This window comes from Hibiscus syriacus, unplaced genomic scaffold (genome assembly GCF_006381635.1).
Source record: "Hibiscus syriacus cultivar Baekdansim isolate YM2019G1 unplaced genomic scaffold, ASM638163v2 tig00008145_pilon, whole genome shotgun sequence".
In the NCBI taxonomy this organism is placed as follows: domain Eukaryota; kingdom Viridiplantae; phylum Streptophyta; class Magnoliopsida; order Malvales; family Malvaceae; genus Hibiscus; species Hibiscus syriacus.
This window is the reverse complement of record NW_024062153.1, coordinates 732,578-745,748: the sequence shown is the minus strand read 5'-3', so window position 1 is coordinate 745,748 and position 13,171 is coordinate 732,578.

The window sequence follows — 13,171 nt, the reverse complement described above, 5'->3', positions numbered from 1 at the left end:
AGTAGTGTCAATTTTTTTTATGACCATGAATTATTTAGGGTAAAGAACCGAACGATTTTATTTTTGGCTTAAGACGAGATAAGAAAGGTCTAACCTTGTCAATTGCCAAAGATATAATTCTTGAAAAATTAAAAGAATATGTAATTCATTTTTTACTCAAACAATTGCAAGATTAAAAGGTAGCATTTTATTTAGTGTATTTGAATGTCGAGTGACTTACAAAACTTTAAAACAGAGGAAGAAAGAAAAACAAGTTCAAATAAGATGATAGGTTTTTCATGAAAGTGTAGCAAAGCTTTATGGTGGATGCAACGACCTTTTCTTGATTCCCATCAAAATGCCCCATCATTCATCTAATATCCATGCTCTTTAATCGATCAAATTTTGGGCCTTACACTTTAATGCCTCATACTTCTCAACAGTATGTGAATAGGGATTGTGTGAATAGGATCACTGCCACAGAGTCCTCCATGAATTAAACCCACGTTTTCATGAATGGTGCATGCAAAAATACTTAAATAAATGCAGTGTAGATGTAAAATACAGAGATGCAAATGTGCATGTAATGAAAAAAAGTATTGATCCCAAAGATGAATATCCTAAAACAAGTTTTATTAGAGACAAAAGTTTTCACTATTCAAGATAATAAATTTTCACATACATGTTTTTGCTTGTATGCTTGATCTGAAGTAGGTCAATGCTTATCTTGGGGCTTCATCCTTGAAACTATGCCTCTCAAATGTTCTATGTCCTCCTAGACTTGTGTAGAAGCTCTATTCAAAACATGACCCATCTCGGATTATGCCCCTGTTGCGTTGGAGTTATGCATTAGGTCTTGATGATTAGAGATGTAATAACTGTAGGCAGGATTCTGTAGTTACATCGTTGTTCAGATCAAGTGATCACCTCTTAAGTATTTGGATATGGTTATATTAGTCTACTCTGGCGCACAATCTTCATGTGAGCTTCATTCTTGTTCTCTAATCTTCGATTAGCTAGTAGTACATGTGTGTGTATGTGACTATTTGATTAATAACCCTTTTTCTTTATTTATGAAAATTTTCCAATTATAGAGTCATATGCAGATCAACACCTTCATGTTATGTTATGATGATGCAATGCAAAAAAAAAAGACGAAAAATGACAAAGAAATGAGAAAAATGAATTAGTATAGGTAAAATATTTGATAAAAAGTGATATTTAGAGATAAATATAACATCTACACAATCATGGTATCTACCCAAACATGCTTTTATCAAATTGCAATCCTACTCGGATATGCTTTCTACCAGACATAATTTATTTCAAGAAATTAGTCATAACTACATGGTATCTAGTTCACATGCTTGCATTCGGAAAGAAATTTATTTTAAGAATTTAAAGTAAAGAGAAGAGGTTCGAAAATATTCCTCCCTTATGTATGCTTATTTCGATACCTACATACGAACAGAGGTTCATTATAGCTCTACATATGGTGAGCATTCTATGGTTCACTATATGCATGGTTTCGGCTTTGGGAGAAAATGTACTCAAATTATCCTTGATGTTGGTGCCCCATTGGGCTACCAAACCCTCAATCCTCATTAATTATAGACTTAAATGGATCAAGTTCAATTTGAGGAAGCACATTCCTTATATCTACATGGAGAGCTACTCACAAAGATCATAAGGGCATGTAAAGATCATAAGGGCATGTACTCTGGGAGTGATTCACTAGCCTGTGCGGAGGGCTACTGTAATACCCCCAAAATTTAGACAATGACCAAATTGAAAATTTAGAAAGCTTGATGGTCAAAGTAGAAAATTTGGGAAAAAAATTAGGGAATTAAGTGATAATTTCCTAAAAATAATTTTATTCCATAAATAGATGGTTTACTCTTGAGAGTGGAGTTTTATGGAAATCATATTTTTGGAATTGAATTTTTAGTAAAGGAAAACTAGAAAGGGTTAAAGTCCGATAAGGAATCGGTAATTCCGATTGAATTGGAATTTTACAAATATTTGAAGGAAGTTATAAAATGGTTGAAAAATATTATTTTAATATTTTGGATCAGAGAAATTTAGGTTGGAATTGTGCAATTGTTTAGATTTAACCGAAACAATGAAATTTAATGATTAAAACGCAATTTTTGAAAATTCAAGGGGAAATTCGGAAATGAAAGTCAAATTAGTTTATATTTGACTTTGTAATAAGATAATGATCAGATGGTTTGGTTATATGGTGAATATGGAAATTCATTAATGGCAAAAATGGAAATTCCTATTGGATTGAATAAAAAAATGATATCATAATATATATTGCCATGTGATAGATTAATTTATCATAAAATATCAATCATGGAATAGCATTTTCAGCTTCTTCTTCCTCCAAGGGCCGACACTTTCAAGCAAGAAAGGTAAACATCTTTAGTTTTAATTTTGAAGGTATTTCTTGAGAATTAGACACGATGTGGTTAGGAAAAATGTTCTACGTTCAATTCTCTACATTTTGACATGAATATTAATAGAGTTCATGTTCAAGTTCATCTTAAGTTGATGAAGAGGATTTTGATTCTTGTGTTTTATGGGTTTTGAGGAGTTAAGTGATTTTAAAGAATTGATTGTAAGAATTGATGAAGAACCTAAGAATGAAGTTAAAGAAAACAGTTTGGGTTTTGAATCTGGCAGTAGGTTCGAAAATTCACCAAAATATGGATCTAGTTTTGTTTAAAACAAACGGGGATCAATTTCAAGGTGTATACAAAAAGATATAGATTTTTAACCAAGGAAATGTCAGAAAAATCGGACAGCAGATTCTGTTGGTCAACTTTGAAAATTCACCATAAATTATAAAGAATGAATTAGAAGGATATCTTTATATGGATAGATTCGTATTCGAGTCTATTTTTCAAAGGAATAAACACAATTAAATTCCAGTGTGTATATCAGTACAGAATACGGATTCTTTAAAGGTAGTGCAAGTTGTCAGAATATGGAAATTTTAGAAAGTTTGGTGATTGTAATACAAATTTTGAATTGTTGGGAGTGTGTTGAGTTAATCGATCGACGAATATGGCCAAGAGGGGGGTGAATTGGCAAAGAAAACTTTTGGTGGAAGCTATGCAGAAAATTGAAAGTAATTGCGTAGCGATTTAGAGTGGTTCGACTTTCTCAACCAAAGTCTACGTCCACTACCTTAGCTATCCACACTAAGGATTTTCCACAAATTCACTAATTTGTCTTTCTTTTGAGGACAAAGAGTAACCTTACAAATCCTCAAGAATTATACCCCAAATTCTTGAGAACACTCTCTCCCAAAGAGAATATTACAAATTTGCAAACTTACAAGGAAATCCTCACAAGGTAGATTGTTTGCACAATTCTAGAACAAAGAAAAGAACACTCAAGAATGAATACAATTGAGTACAAGTAGTGTTCTTGAAAGAAAAATAAATATTGAATGAAAAATAGGCTTGAAATGCTCAAACTTGAGGTTTGATGCTTTCTCTTTGATTCTCTCTTGATTCTAGTTGCTTGTTGTTTTCTTCTTTTTGATCAATGGCTTCTAAGCTTGTTTAAAAACACCTTCAAATGATTATTAATGTTGGGGATGATTAGTGGAGTCAATAGAGTCGTTTAAGTGTGAAACAAATTAATTAAAGTAGTTGGGAGCGTCAGTGCATCGATGCATACCCTAGGTGCATCGGTGCATCAGTGTAAAATTCAAATATTTTGACCGTTGGACTCTCAGTGCATCGGTGCACTCTTAGTGCACCGATGCATAAAATGCATTCGATGTTTTAAAAAAACCTGAGTGCATCGATGCATGGTCTTGTGCATCGATGCATCAAATGCACTGAGTGCATCGATGCATGGTATGTGCATAGATGCATAAAATGCATTCGATGTTTGAAAAATTAATTGGTGCATCGATGCATGGATTGATGCATCGGTGCATCACTTTGAAAAATTGATTTTAGGCTTAGTTTGGTTCAAAATACTTTGTAAAAATTGTATCAAAAATAGTTTAAGTATAAAACATAATTTTACACTATTAGTAAGGTTTGAAATTGATCTTGAAAGACTTTAAGTAATAATTTGATATTCGAGTAATTAAATCGAATATACATAGAAAATCATTTGTGAAATCTTAAAATTCATTTAATTTAATTTGTTATATCGAAACATCAAAATGTTTTCAACAATCTCCCCCTTTTTGATATAACAAAACATTTGTGTAATTTTAAGATTTTCTTTGAAGATAAGTTTTGAAATCAATTTTGAAATTACTACTCCCCCTTACTATAACACTTCTCCCTTTAAAACATTTAAAACATTGTAACACTTAACATTTCTCCCCCTTTTTGTTAAATCAAAAAGTCTCAAAAATTTAAACAAGGTTGTGAAAAACATTTAGCCAATTGATTAGTAATATAGCTTAAGCTGCTAAGATCACAATCAAGAGAAACGTTAGCCATTAGTTTCATAATCAATATTCATAATCAAATGTGAAATGGCATAATTGGTCATAAAGCAACTAATATGAAATTGATGCAAAAATTAATAAATATTAAGCTCAAAGTGAAAATTCAAATCAAACAAATATATATATCAAGTTTAAAAACCACAAAGCATCCAAATTATATCTTCAAACAAATTAAAACAATCCAAATAAAAATAATAATCCCCAAAGTATTCAAAATGTTTTAACAATAAAAGTTCAAAGATGATCCAAAACAAAACAAGGTCTACTCGTACATAGAGGGATCAGGAGGAAGAGAAGGAAAACGGGCTTGCAACTCAAGAGAGAGAGCATCCATGCGTGCAAACATCTCCCTTTGAAACTTCATCTGTCTAGCTTCCAAAGTGTCTAAGCGTTGATGTACTACTTCGTGAGTAGCAGTCAAGTGGGATTCGATGGAAGCATATCGTAGATCAAATGTCTCCAAAACGAACGAAAATATGGAGGCATTTGATCCTCTTGTGGAGCTAGTTTCGGTGTAGGCTCATCGTCTGGATCGTGATCGTCGATATCTTGCATAAGTTGTTGAAACTCAGGATCATCGTCAGCAGCCGGTGCCGGAAGAGGAGGAGGAGCACGAGAAGAGCTAGGAGCAGCTCGTAAAGAGCTAGCTCTCAGGGTTTGCTTATCGGGTCGAAATACCCAAAGACCAGTTTCCTCGTCCTGTTTCCAATCCGCTTTCTTCAAGAAAGTAAGATTGATTTGGTTTTGGAGTGGGATAGGATTGTCGAGAGAGACGTCTAGACCAAGTTTGATAAAGAGGTTACTAAGAAGACATCCATAAACTAATGTTTCGACATGTTTTGAAGGAACAATGTTTATGACATCAACTAGTTGACTGAAGAAAATGTGGGGTAGATTGATTTTGATCTTATTCTTGAGACAGTGCATCCATCACAAATCCCTAATACGAAGAGTGGAGTACCTACCTTCGGATGGTCTAAACAACCAAGAGATCATCAGATGAAGAAAACGATCGTGATGAGATCGTAGAGTACTAATACTAGAATTTGGAACATAGGGATAATCTACAATTTCATTCTCATTATATAACCCATCATCATCTAATCCAAAACATGAAGCTATAATCGCGGGGTCAATATTAATATATTGGCCCAAAAGATATGATCTAATGGTTATAGTCCCACATTGAGTTTCGTTTTGAATACATATCGCATTGGAATAGAAAATACGGACTAACTGTTGATAAACGATAGGTTTGAGCTGAAACATTTTATCAAACTTCCAAGCTTTAAGAATCGGAAGGTATTCAAAGTTAATATCTATCATAGCTTGAAGAGAATGAATACGTTCTTCCCGGATTCTATAAGTTTGAAAAGAATTTCTATACCTAGAGTACAATTCGTCTCTACGATGATCAGACATGTTAAAACAAGATCCTAATAGAGATGAAGGTGGAGGAGAAACGTGATTAGGAGGTTGGTTTGAACGAGAACGACTCGATGAAGTTCTAGGGCGTTTGGGATTAGACATAGTTTAGGAATCGGAAAAAGGAATATAACCTGCATATTGAAACATATGTATGCAATTTAATCAATCTCAAAACTCAAATGAGTCTGCAATAATTCAAGGTTCTCTAAACCAAATTCTAATGGGCATAGTTTTTGAAAAACTATTTAGAAAACAACGTTTGAAAATTATAATATGTATAGTTTTTCATGAAGACAACATAATTAAATCAAAAACATCAAATTTAAAAACTAAAATCAGTTTTTTGATTTTTTTTTAATTTCGAACATTCAAAAATTTATTGAAAATTTATGAGTTTTTTATGAAATTGGTTGTAAAATCTAGTTTATAATCATCAAACAATCAATGCCCGATATAATGTTCATCCTAGAACTAATCTAAACTAGTCCTAAGATCAAAAATCAATGAAATAGAGTTTTTGAAATATTACCTTGAAAATTTTCGGATTTGAGAGAATGTGATGTTGTTTTGCACGATTTGATGATAAAAGCAGGATTCGGGGTTGAAAAGCTTAAAGATTCTGACAAAATTTTGTTGATTTTGAGCAAAAAGAGGATTTAGAGAATGAGAGGGACGAGCGGCTAGAGAGGTTTAGTGTTTAGGTTTTGAACCAACTGAGAAAAATAAGCCTTTTAAACCTAAATCCCGACGGATGCATCGATGCATGGCCTTGTGCATCGATGCACATACAAGGCTTGCATCGGTGCATCAACATGATGAATCAATGCACATTCAAAGGGATGCATCGATGCACTGTTAAGTGTATCGATGCATTAAGCACATAAATGAAAACAATCTGTTTTAAACACTCAAAATGCTAAATTAATTAGCTCTAGTGGTATTGGAAACTCATATATTGAAAATTAATCATGTTAATCAATCAAATTAATCCTTTAAACTACTTTTGAACATAAAATTAATTTTCATCAAGCAACATAAACTCCCCCTAACTATAAGCAAAGAATGCAATCAAAAATTATTATCATAAACATTTTTCATTTATACTTAAAAATGCTAAAATTATTTTAAACACTAAGTGAAGATAGGTCAGTTAAACCTAATTCTCTACTAAGTGTCCAAAATCTTTCTTTGTCTAAAGGTTTTGTAAAGATATCCACTAATTGGTGCAAAGTATCAACAAATTCTAGAACTACATATTCCTTAGCGACATGGTCTCTAATGAAGTGATGTCTAATTTCAATATGCTTAGTATTAGAGTGTTGGATGGGATTTTTAATTAGACAAATAGCACTAGTATTGTCACACTTGATAAGAATGGTACCTACTTCAATTCTATAATCAAAAAATTATTGTTTCATCCATAAAACTTGTGCACAACAACTACCGGCTGAAATATATTATGCTTTAGTGGTAGATAATGCGACACAATTTTGTTTCTTTGAAAACCAAGAAATCAGCATATTTCCAAGGAATTGGCAAGTACCGGAGGTGTTTTTCCTATCTAATTTGCATCCTCCATAATCCTCATCAGAGAAGGCATTAAAGCTAAAAGCTAAAGCTAGAGTCTCTAGGATATCAAAGTCCTAAACTATGAGTGTCCTTAAGGTATCTAAAGATCCTCTTAACAGCTAGTAAATGTGATTCCTTAGGGCATGATTGAAATCTAGCACATAAGCAAACACTAAACATAATGTTCAATCTACTTACAGTTAGATAAAGCAAAGAACCAATCATTGACCTATATAATTTAATATCCACACATTTACCTCCTTCATCTATGTCAAGCTTTGTCGATGAGCTCATTGGAGTGTTATGTGGCTTCCCATTTTCCAATCCAAACTTCTTGAGCATTTCTTTGACGTACTTAGCCTGATTGATGAAGATGCCATCTTTTCTTTGCTTGATTTGGAGTCCCTAGAAAAATGAGAGCTCCCCCATCATGCTCATCTCGAATTCACTTTGCATTAGCTTAGAAAATTCTTGGCAAAGAACATCATTAGTAGAACCAAATATTATATTATCAACATAAATTTGAACTACTAATAAATCTTTACCTTTATGCTTTAAAAACAATGTAGTGTCAACCTTCCCTTTTGAAAAATCTTTTTCAATTAAAAATTTTGACAATCTTTCATACCAACCTCTAGGAGCTTGTTTTAAACCATAAAGTGCTTTTGTCAATTTAAGAACATGATATGGAAATTTTAAATCTTCAAAACCTGGAGGTTGTTCCACATACACTTCTTCCTTTATAAAACCATTTAAAAATGCACTTTTAACATCCATTTGATATAATTTAAATTCATGAAAACATGCAAATGCTAATAACATTCTAATTACTTCCATCCTAGCTATGGGAGTGTATGTTTCATCATAATCTATGCCCTCTTCTTTAGTATAGCCTTGAGCAACAAGTCTAGCCTTGTTTCTCACTATATTACCACTTTCATCAAGCTTATTCCTAAACACCCATCTAGTACATACAGTAGATTTATTACTAGGTCTTTCAACTAATGTTCATACTTTACTTCTCTCAAATTGATTTAACTCTTCTTGCATAGCCATAATCCAATGTTCATCTTTTAATTCTTCTTTAATATTCTTAGGTTTTATGCATGAGATAAATGCAACATAATTACAAATATTTCTAAGAGAAGATCGAGTTGTTACCCCTTTCGATGGATCACCTATAATCTCACCAGCCTTGACATAGTTGTATTTCCTTGGGTAAGAGACTTCCCTTTCTTCAATGGTTGGATTCTCGAGAGGATCAAGAGTTTCCTCATTTTTTGTCTCTTCTTTTGATGATGGTTCTCCAACGTCATGTCTAACGTCATTAGTATTTATAACACCTACATCATCATTCACACGAGAATCCTTCCTCGGAAGGAGGTTTTCATCGAAAACAACATGTATAGACTCTTCTACAATTAAAGTTCTTTTATTAAATATTCGATAAGCTTTAGAATTTAAGGAATAACCCAGAAAAATTCCTTCATCACTTTTAACATCAAATTTACCAAGATTATCTTTACCGTTGTTTAAAACAAAACATTTACATCCAAAAGGATGAAAATAGCTAATGTTAGGCTTTTTATTTTTAAAAAGTTCATATGGATTTTTCTTTAAAATAGGCCTAATCATTACTCGATTAATAACATAACAAGTGGTATTTGTGGCTTTTGCCCAAAAATATTTTGGCAAATTATTTTCACAAAGCATGGTTCTAGCCATTTCTTCTAAAGTTTGATTTTTCCTCTCAACAACTCCATTTTGTTGAGGGGTTCTAGGTGCTGAAAATTTATGGCTAATACCATTAGAATTACAAAACTCAGTAAATCCAAGATTTTCAAATTCAGTTCCATGATCACTCCTAACACTAGTTATAGAGTAACCTTTTTCATTTTGGATTATTTTTGAAAATGTGATGAAATGTTCTAATGCTTCATCTTTAGTACTTAAAAATAGAACCCAAGCATATCTAGAATAGTCATCTACCAAGACAAATGCATATTGTTTTCCACCCAAGCTAGTAGTCCTAGTTGGCCCAAAAAGATCTATATGAATCAATTGTAATACTCTGCTAGTTGATACATCATTAATGGATTTAAAAGAAACTCGCTTTTGTTTTCCTTTAGCACAAACAGATTTTATTATTATCAAATTTTAGTTTAGGCAACTCTCGAACTAAATCACCTTGAATTAGCCGTTGCAAAACACTCATACTAGCATGTCCTAGTCTCCTATGCCATAACCAACTATCATGCTCATCCTTAGCAACTAGGCATAACTTATTCATATCTATAGAGTCTAAATGCACCATGTAAATGTTTCCTTTTCTATGACCAACAAGCATAATCCAATTAGATGCAATGTCAATGACTTTACAACCATTAGTTTCAAACATAACATTGAATCCCTTATCACAAAATTGACTAATGCTCAAAATATTATGCTTTAATCCATTCACATATAAAACATTTCTAATTTGTATGGAAGAGGTATTACCTATTGTACCTATACCTTCGATGTAACCTTTTGAATTATCACCAAAAGTCACTTCTCCATTTTTGGCGTTAAGCTCTATGAACCGGCTTTTGTCTCCGGTCATGTGTCTCGAGCATCCACTATCAAGGTACCATGAATTTGAATTTGTTTCATATGCCTTGTAGCAATGCTCCTGTTCCTAAAAACATAGATTAATTTCTAATTTTTGGTACCCAAATTCTTTTGGGTCCATATTTATTAGTTTCCAAAATCCTAGTCCCTTTAGGTATCCATTTGTGTAGGATATCCTTATCTTTAGTAGTAATGAGTTCTTTAGGAACCCATATACTTCTAACGATTTTTCCATTAGAGGTTCTTCTGGGACCTCTATGATTGTAATTTTTAAAACTTTTTCTAACAAAGTTGGATTTTGAATTTCTCCATTTTCAAAACTTTTTGTTCCAACTTTATCAAAAGAGGTTTTAAGATCATCAATTTTCTTTTGATGATCATCATTGGCCTTTGAAAGTAAATTTTGCAAATCCAAAATTTTCTTTTCAAATTCTTCTAGTTTGATTTGCAAATCTTTGATTTTAGTTTCAAGATCATTGTTGGTTTTGGATATGAGTTTATTTTCATTTTTCAATTTTGAAACATCATTTTTATATTTTAAAAACAATTTCTCATAATCTGAAGCCAACCCATTATATTTCTCTAATAGCTCATCATAAGATAAATCATCAAATTCAGATAAGTTAGAGGTTACCTTAGAATCTTCCCCGAATGCCATCAAGCACAAGTTTGCTACTTCTTGTTCCTCTTCATTGGAACCCTCTTCATCGCTCTATATAGCCACATGAGCCTTGTGCTTATTCTTTGATTGACCCTATCTCTTCAATTATGGGCAATCATATTTGACATGCCCCAGCTTTTTGCATTCATAGCAAATGATAGGGTCCTTCTCTTTCGGTTTATTTTTTAGGCCTTCATTTCGTTTGAATTTTCTTCCTCGGTAAGGTCTCATCATTTTTCTGAACCGTTTGGCAAACAATGTCATTTCCTCGTCATCATCATCTTTATCCGAATCAATCTCATCTTTTATGGATTTGAGAGCAACTCCAATGTTTTTCTTCTTCTCCTTCTCCTTTGGTATCTCGTCAATCTTATCGAGGTCCACCTCATCTTCAAGTATCATTTTATGACTGTAGTCTTCTTGGATTGCCATGATTTTGGAAGTGTGAGTAAACTAACTTCCTTACAAGCTTTCATTTGGAATGATCTCTCCATATGATTTGAGACCATTGACAATTGTTGAGAATCTATCCGTCATATCTTTGATATCTTCATTTGGTTTCATACTGAAATTTTCATAGCTATGTGTTAGAAGACTAATTTTAGATTCTTTTACCTCATCGGTGCCTTCATGAGTGACTTGTAGTTTATCCCATATTTCTTTGGCGGTTGTACAAGATGAAACTCTTCCATATTCATCTTGTCCAAGAGCACAAAATATGATATGGATGGCATTGGAGTTGAGTTGGAACATTCTTGTCTCTCCTTCACTCCACAATCTTGGATGAGTGAGAGGCTTGATATATCTGTCTTCTACAACATTCCATGCTCCCATGTCACTAGCTTGAATGAAATACATCATCCTATTCTTCCAATAGGCATTGATGACTTTGATTATCAATGTAACTCTTCTCGAATCGAATCAATAGGTGATTAAACCTTCAAATGAGTTATGCTCTGATATCAATTGTTGAGTTAATCGATCGACGAATATGGCCAAGAGGGGGTGAATTGGTAAATAAAAATTTCGGTGGAAGCTATGCAGAAAATTAAAAGTAATTGAGTAGCGATTTAGAGTGGTTCGACTTTCTCAACCAAAGTCTACGTCCACTACCTTAGCTATCCACACTAAGGATTTTCCACAAATTCACTAATTTGTCTTTCTTTTGAGGACAAAGAGTAACCTTACAAATCCCTCAAGAATTATATCCCAAATTCTTGAGAACAGTCTCTCCCAAAGAGAATATTACAAAATTGCAAACTTACAAGGAAATCCTCACAAGGTAGATTGTTTGCACAATTCTAGAACAAAGAAAAGAACACTCAAGAATGAATACAATTGAGTACAAGTAGTGTTCTTGAAAGCAAAATAAATATTGAATGAAAAATAGGCTTGAAATTCTCAAACTTGATGTTTGATGCTTTCTCTATGATTCTCTCTTGATTCTAGTTGCTTGTTGTTTTCTTCTTTTTTATCAATGGCTTCTAAGCTTGTTTAAATACACCTTCAAATGATTTTGAACGTTGGGGATGATTAGTGGAATCAATAGAGTCGTTTAAGTGTGAAAAAAAATTAATTAAAGCAGTTGGGAGCGTCAGTGCATCGGTGCATCAGTGTAAAATTCAAATATTTTGACCGTTGGACTCTCAGTGCATCGGTGCACTAAGAGTTGCATCGATACATAAAATGCATTTGATGTTTTAAAAAAACCTGAGTGCATCGATACATCAAATGCACTGAGTGCATCGATGCATGGTATGTGCATCGATGCATAAAATGCATTCGATGTTTGAAAAATTAATTGGTGCATCGATGCATGGAAAGGTGCATCGGTGTATCGATGCATGGAAGGGTGCATCGATGCATGGATTGTTGCATCGGTGCATCACTTTGAAAAATTGATTTTAGGCTTGATTTTGGTTCAAAATACTTTGTGAAAATTGTATCAAAAATAGTTTAAGTATAAAAAATAATTTTACACATTTAGTAAGGTTTGAAATTGATCTTGAAAGACTTGAAGTAATAATTTATATTCAAGTAATTAAATCGAATATACTTAGAAAATCATTTGTGAAATCTTAAAATTCATTTAATTTAATTTGTTATATCGAAACATCAAAATGTTTTCAACAGAGTGTTATTGTAATTATGCCTTTGTGTACTTGGTTGATAATAATTTCAATACTGGAATTTTTGTATTGAAATTCTAAGTGATAAAATGGTGAAGGACCATTTTGGGTAAATTGGAAAAGTTGGTTACAAGGTTAAAAGGAATTATTAAGAGTTAAGTATTTTGATAGATAATGAGTATCAAAGGTATTATGGAGTTTTGGGATATGTTTATGTTAGTAAAATACTAACATATATATCGTTATGAAATTGTGAATTATATAGATTATGATTGATTTGCGATTGAAGCAAGTCAAGTGGGTTTATTG